The sequence below is a fragment of the Mus pahari genome, chromosome 9, assembly GCF_900095145.1.
Source record: "Mus pahari chromosome 9, PAHARI_EIJ_v1.1, whole genome shotgun sequence".
In the NCBI taxonomy this organism is placed as follows: domain Eukaryota; kingdom Metazoa; phylum Chordata; class Mammalia; order Rodentia; family Muridae; genus Mus; species Mus pahari.
The window spans coordinates 74,523,493-74,530,046 of NC_034598.1; the positions used below are offsets into that span (position 1 = coordinate 74,523,493).

The following is a 6,554-nucleotide window of genomic DNA, read 5'->3' on the forward strand; positions in this document are numbered from 1 at the left end:
GACTCTGATTATACAAAAATAAATAAAAGATATCTGATATCTCACTGTCAGGCAGAATGAAACCTACAAAGCAGACAGAATAAATGAGTATAACATAAAACATTGCAGGTCCACAGCAGAAGTAGAGTCTAAAAATGTCAAAAATTCTAGACTCCTATCTGCCTGTGTGCAACCTTCTTTGTTCCCTTCAGACCTCCGTACATATATCCTATAGCTAGTATTTTTTAACAACTTCTACCTTCCAGCCCCCAAGGAAAACCAAATGTTCTTCTCTCCTTTGCTCAGAAAATGACAAATGCTAGCCCTTATGTACTCTCACACATGTGGCTCACTGTCAGTCTGTACTATATTTTACTCTATATAATGTTATCTTACTTATTTCTATAAAAAGAAAGAAAATATCAAATATGACCCATTTACATTGAAGATGTCATCACCTAAAAGTCAAAAGTTTTATTCAAAGATGGCTATAAATCTATTTGTGTACCAAGAAATGTATCTTTTCTAAATATCAAGCTAAAGGCCAGCTTTCAGTTGAAACCTATGTAATAACTGTTGCTACACACTGGGGAATCACCCCTGCATATGTACAGCTCTTAAAGAGTCTATATAAATCAATCACAATCGAAGTATGTTAAAGCAGAGAGTAATTTGATAGAAGATGCAGTATGGGCCATCATTAACTCTCTAGCTTATATTATCTCCACAGTCCATTCATATATGACAGCTACTATGAGTATGTAAGCCAAATGATTCTTTGTATTACTCAATGACCCACAGAATCTCATCTAATACTCAAGTCCTCCTCTCTCTATGTACTCTCTTGGTCACAGTAGTCTTGCTAGACATGGCACCAGTCCTCAAATAAAATAAGTTCAGGTCTATGCAACAATTGTCTTTTTCCATGATGTTTTCTCAGAGATAATAGGCTCTGCTTCTCTCTCACGTTCTCAATGCCATCTCAGTAGTATAAATCAACCTATTCGAAGTTCCATTCAGGTCCTTTTTACAGGCTGGAGTGTGTGCGTTGCTTACTGACACTCATTTTGATTTAATAAGTATTCATAGCTGCCTCTCATTTATGTAAATAAGCAATCTCATTCTTAGGAAATGCTTCTCGGTTGACCATGCATGGAGAGCTCAACCAGTGACCAACTAATACAAGCTACAAAAGGGCACCTCTATGTCCAAATGGGAACAGCTCTGTAACCGAGTTTTCACTGGTATACTAACTGACTGATCTCACTCAACTTTGGGGCTCACTTACCTTACCCAGAACAAAACTCATCTCCCAAGTTAAGCTATGTGACCAGAGTTCATATCACGTACTGTGCCAGGGAATGAACCTGAAATTTATACTTCTATGGCCATATACCAAAACACTTTATAATCTCCCTCATAATTTTCCATTTCAGTGGTTGTTATAGCAGTATATTTTGATTATTTCATTTTGTTTGGGTTTTTTTCTCCTACTAGCATACAAACTCCTAAGGTTAAGAAATGTTTTTTCAAGACTGTTTGCCTTGTTGTAGTTAATAAATATACCTTGTTCCCTTAATGACTAAATGGAGTAAGATCATGTGTTATAATTTATCAATGATTTTAAAGGATGCCATTTTCTTAAAACACTAGCCTGGATTATTTTTTCCACAGGAAAGAATGATTCTGTTAGAGATCACTATATGTCCGAAAATCTTGAGCTATGTCAGTTATTGAATCCTGCAAAAGTAACCTTATCAATACACTCTTCATAAGGCTAAACAGATTTTCCATTCAAAGTCTAAGTCTTATTATATTTTAATAGCTATTCAGATTTCCTTATGAGTTTCTTTTTCTTTTTTTTTTTTTTGCTAGAAATATTTTATTGGTGAGACCCCACCATCCACACAAAGTAATCCTGGCATCAGGCACCTTCCTCCTTGGCGATGCGATCTTTCTTGAGTGGTCCCATGAACGCCTTCTTCTCCTCCATGGTCTGGAAGCGACTGTGGCCAAACTTGGAGGTGGTATCAATGAACTTCAGGTCAATCTTCTCCAGGGCCCTACGTTTGGTCTGGACCAGCAAGGACTTACGAAGAGTAAGCACTCGCTTCTTGGTCCCCACCACACAGCCTTTGAGCATGATGAAGTCATTGGTCACTTCACCATAATGGACAAAACCACCCAGTAGGTTAATTCTCTTGTCAGACAGGTCATAGTTAGTAGATGCATTGTTCTTGATCAGTTTGCCATCCTTGATGAGGTAGCCTTGACCAATTTTGTAAATCTTCTTGTTAATCTCTGTTCGGTGATGGTAGCCTTTCTGCCCAGCTCGAGCCACAGAGAAAGCGACACGGGCAGAGTGCCAGGCTCCAATATAGGCAACTTTGCGCAGACCTCGATGGGTCTTTCGGGGCAGTTTCTTCGTATGCCAACGACTGGTTACCCCTTTGTACCCTTTGCCTTTTGTCACGCCGATGACATCGATCATCTCATCCTGCCCAAACACCTGGTTAACAGGAACCTGCTGCTCCAGTCTCTCTCGGGCCCAGTTTCTCAGCCACAGTGCCCCCATTCACCTGGATCTCCTCTGGCATAGAGGAAGCAGACGCATCTGAGTGTGGGCGATTATGCGGATGACCTGGCAGTACCTCCTCATGCTGTTGAAATCCTTTTCCAGCTGCTTCTTGCCTGTGTCATCCTGCCATTTCTTACAGTACTTGGTGAAAGCCTTCTTCTTAGACTTGTGCCAGTTCTTATAGAACCGCCTTTTACACTCATCGCTGATGTGCTCAGCAAATACAGTCTTAAATGTCCGGAGGCCTCCTGGGGTCTCAACATAGCCCACAATGCCCACAACCAACATTGGGAGGGTCTCCACAATGGTTACAGCCTCCACGACTTCTTTCTTTTTCACCTTAGATCCTGGCCTGTCAACTTCCCGGACGATGTGGGTCATGCCAGCCTTGTACCCCAGAAAGGCTATGAGGTGAACAGGCTTGGAAGAGTCATCCTTAGGGAAGCACTTCACTTTCCCACGATGTCGAATGCTGTGCTTGCGAGGCAAGACCAAGGACCCATGCATGCCTGGGTGCTGAGAATTTCCTATGAGACATCGCATCACCACATGCCACCGATAGAGCCTGAGTTTCTTAATAGGCATTTCCGCCCTGAATCTACATCCTAAAAAGATCCATACTGAAAGTATCAATGTAAAAATGCACATATATTAATAGCTATAATAAAGAAAGAAGGGTACTTTATAGGTATAGAATGGTCATGTTTCCTCTTGTATCAGATACAATATTAAATGGATTCTAGAAATGTCTAAAAAAAATGAGTATAAATTAGAGTTTATTTTACTACAGTGGCTCCATATGCCTGTAAAGTTAGCAAATGCACATAGCCTGTATCTTAGTTCCCTCATTAAGGAAAGACTGCAGTCAAACATGACACATGGAAAGTATTCACGTAGCTACCTACAGAGCCCTGGCTGGCTTTCTGCCCCTGCAGGATGCTTTCTCCTTAACAGGCCTCAGCCTTGATGAGTGTTTGCAGAAAAGTGCCTTCATTGTCATCCAGTCTCCGAAAAAAAATGACGAGGGTGATTTGCTTTCTGACACTTTGGAAAGTCAGAACAAATTTGTGGTTGCATGCCAACTCCACAGAAGACTTTTCATTAAGGAATAAATAAAATTTGACTTAAGTTTTGTTTTGTTTTTTTCCCCCTTAAGGAGAATGTCGAATGTTGGGGGTGGGGTCACAAAAGCCTGCTGCCTTCCCCATTAAAAAGAAAGAAATTTTCTAAAAGATAAATTTTAAAAAAAGTCTCAAAGGCCTCCAAAGTCTTGCAAAGATATTCCGCTCTAATTTGGGAGTACATAATGAATCACCTCCTTAGAGCTAGCATTTAATGCCATTGCTTTTATGGTTTATGATACAACACTTGTTTCTTTTTATTCAACAGAAAAGGTCAATGTGACTAATAATTAGAACTATGACTCTGAGAAGAGAAGCCTGTAATTAGACCGTTTTTCAGCAAATAATAAAGTGCCAGGGAAGAGAATGTGAATCTTCTGGATCAGCAAAACCAGTTTGCATATGAATAAAGTTATTCTTCTATGCAGATGCATGATTAGGTAGTCTCCACCTAGTAGCTGGACCCCAGTAGTAAACATACATAAAAGCACAATCTAAATATACAATATTTCCAAGTAATAGTTATGGAAAATTCAATTAAAATTATAACTTGATAACTTTGAATCTTAAAATAATTGGTAAATATAAGTGGCTCTCCTTACCAACTGTGTGTTTCCTGAGTACACATCTCCTAACACCTCCATTCTCCTAGAATCTCCCACTAAGAGGGATCCCCACTTAGTTGAGTAGTGATCAATTCCCAAGAGAGTTCTCATTTTGCCTTAAATTCACTAAGCATGGTATTAACAATTTTCATTCCTTTGGGGATTCTGGTCCTACGTGCTCCACCAGAATTATATATTCAAAAATTCTAAGCCATTTATGGCCTCCTTTGAACTTATAAAAATTCCTCATGCAGATGAGCCCCAAAGGCTTCTGAAATGTTTTCAATTTGTTACAACAGGGGTTCCACATCCAGACATTGTTTTTATTGTTGTTGTTGTTGTAGTCATTGTTGTTGGTTGTGCTGCTATCATCACTATGATAAAATATCTGATTAAGCCAACTTAACATGTGAAGGGTTTTTTTCCCAGAGACTTCTTGTCAATGTTGCCCACCTTTTCCAGCTAGACCCCACTTTTCATACCTACATTACCTCCAAATGGTCATTTTTCTTACGAACTTGCTGGTTGTTCATTTAATTCATCGATGACAGTAAAGTTCTTAGGATCCCAGTTAGCTCCTGGAGTGCCACCATCCAAGGAACAAACCTTTAATACATGTATGCTTAATGCGTTTTTCCAGAGAAAATCAAATTGAAAAGTATAATTTCTATGGAGGGATCATATTAGCAGGGGCAGCATTACAGTATGAACAAGATCCATTGCTCAGCAAATACATGCTCACCGAGAACTGACTCAATCAATGAATAATAGCATTCTTCTCAACCTTCTACCCAATGGGAGTTGCTACTTTTCCCCTGCCCAGACTCCAGTCTCAAGTTCAGCCACTCTGCCTTGTGTCTAATGATAAATGTTACACATGAGAGTAAATAAACCTTTGTGTATCCTGTTTCTTCCTTGCCAAAAATAGCTTATTCTCTCCCTTTTCTACATTATATCTCAAGTAGAGTCTCACTTATCCCATTTCGCCATTTCAAAATTGTCCCACAACCTATAGCATTCATTCTAAAATGCCATAATGATACTTAAGCAAACTAATCTTTCAAATATTACAAGTAGCATAATTTAATATATGTCTGAATGCATGAATACATCTCTATATATGAAATACATGATTTATAAACAATATTATATTCATCAATCTGTTCATATTCATGTATTCATACTGAGGGTCTGTATATATCTTACAGACCCTTTATAGTTGCTATGAATAAACTAGATGCTGGTCTTTAAAGACACTACATTCTAGAATGTATACCAAAAACTGTGACCATTTATTTTTGTTGACTTGTATGTAGAGGCATAAAGTAACTAATTAAATAAGCAACAGCAAAACAATGCTGATAAAAATTTAAAATTACATCTTTGAGTAAACTTATAGTTAGATCAACCCCATTATTTATAAACATCAAGTAGCCATTTCAAACCTCATTTACAATGAGAAAATCTGGGAGTTAATAATGAATATCAGTAAAGTTTTCTGTTATATTGAGAATAAGAAACATGTAGTATATTTCACTTGACCTTAAATATGGCAGCTATTGACAGTTATACTTAACTACTGCATGAGCAGCTAAGATGCACATTCCAAAACTACAAACTGTGCACAAATTGGAGGAAACCAAAGATGGGTACTGGGTAAGAAGAAACTAAAATTTGTCCCCATTTGCTACTTAGAGCTGAAGGTACAGCCATGGACATTAACATGTCACACTTCTGTGTTGTCCATTTATAAAATGACAGAATTGGCCTTAGTCATTCTTTCTGTTCAGAGGCTAAGTATATATAGTCTAATAAAAAGGAACAAATAATCGAAATTACACACTTATTACATTTAAAACCTGCTTAATACATACATGCTCTCATATGCAAACATGAACATATGTTTGGGGGTGTAAATGACTTAGGATAATGACTTTATAAACTAATATAGCAAAATTCTTCAAATGCTTTGCTTATATCAGAAAACAATCAGTTAAGTTACAAAAATACATGATATTTTCTAAAGAGCCAAAGAGTTTTCCAAAAGTGTTGCATAGTGAAAGACATTTTTATTTTTCATGAAACCTTTAGTTTTCAGATAAATTTGCATGGCTCTATTAAATCATGGGTAAATGTTTTAGGTATTCCTTTCTGGTTTCCTCTACATAGATGTTCCTCTACTTCCAACCACGTGCTGTTTATGCAGGCTAGAAATAATTAGAAGCGTAATAAATGGCGAGCTTTGCACAGCAGGACTTTGACCACACATTA

At 37.9% G+C, this 6,554-nt stretch overlaps 1 pseudogene; it reads right to left on the bottom strand.

The window, feature by feature from the left end:
- Positions 1-1,903: 1,903 nt before the first annotated feature.
- On the bottom strand, positions 1,904-3,095 carry LOC110326843 (annotated as a pseudogene).
- Between the last annotated feature and the right edge of the window lie 3,459 nt (positions 3,096-6,554).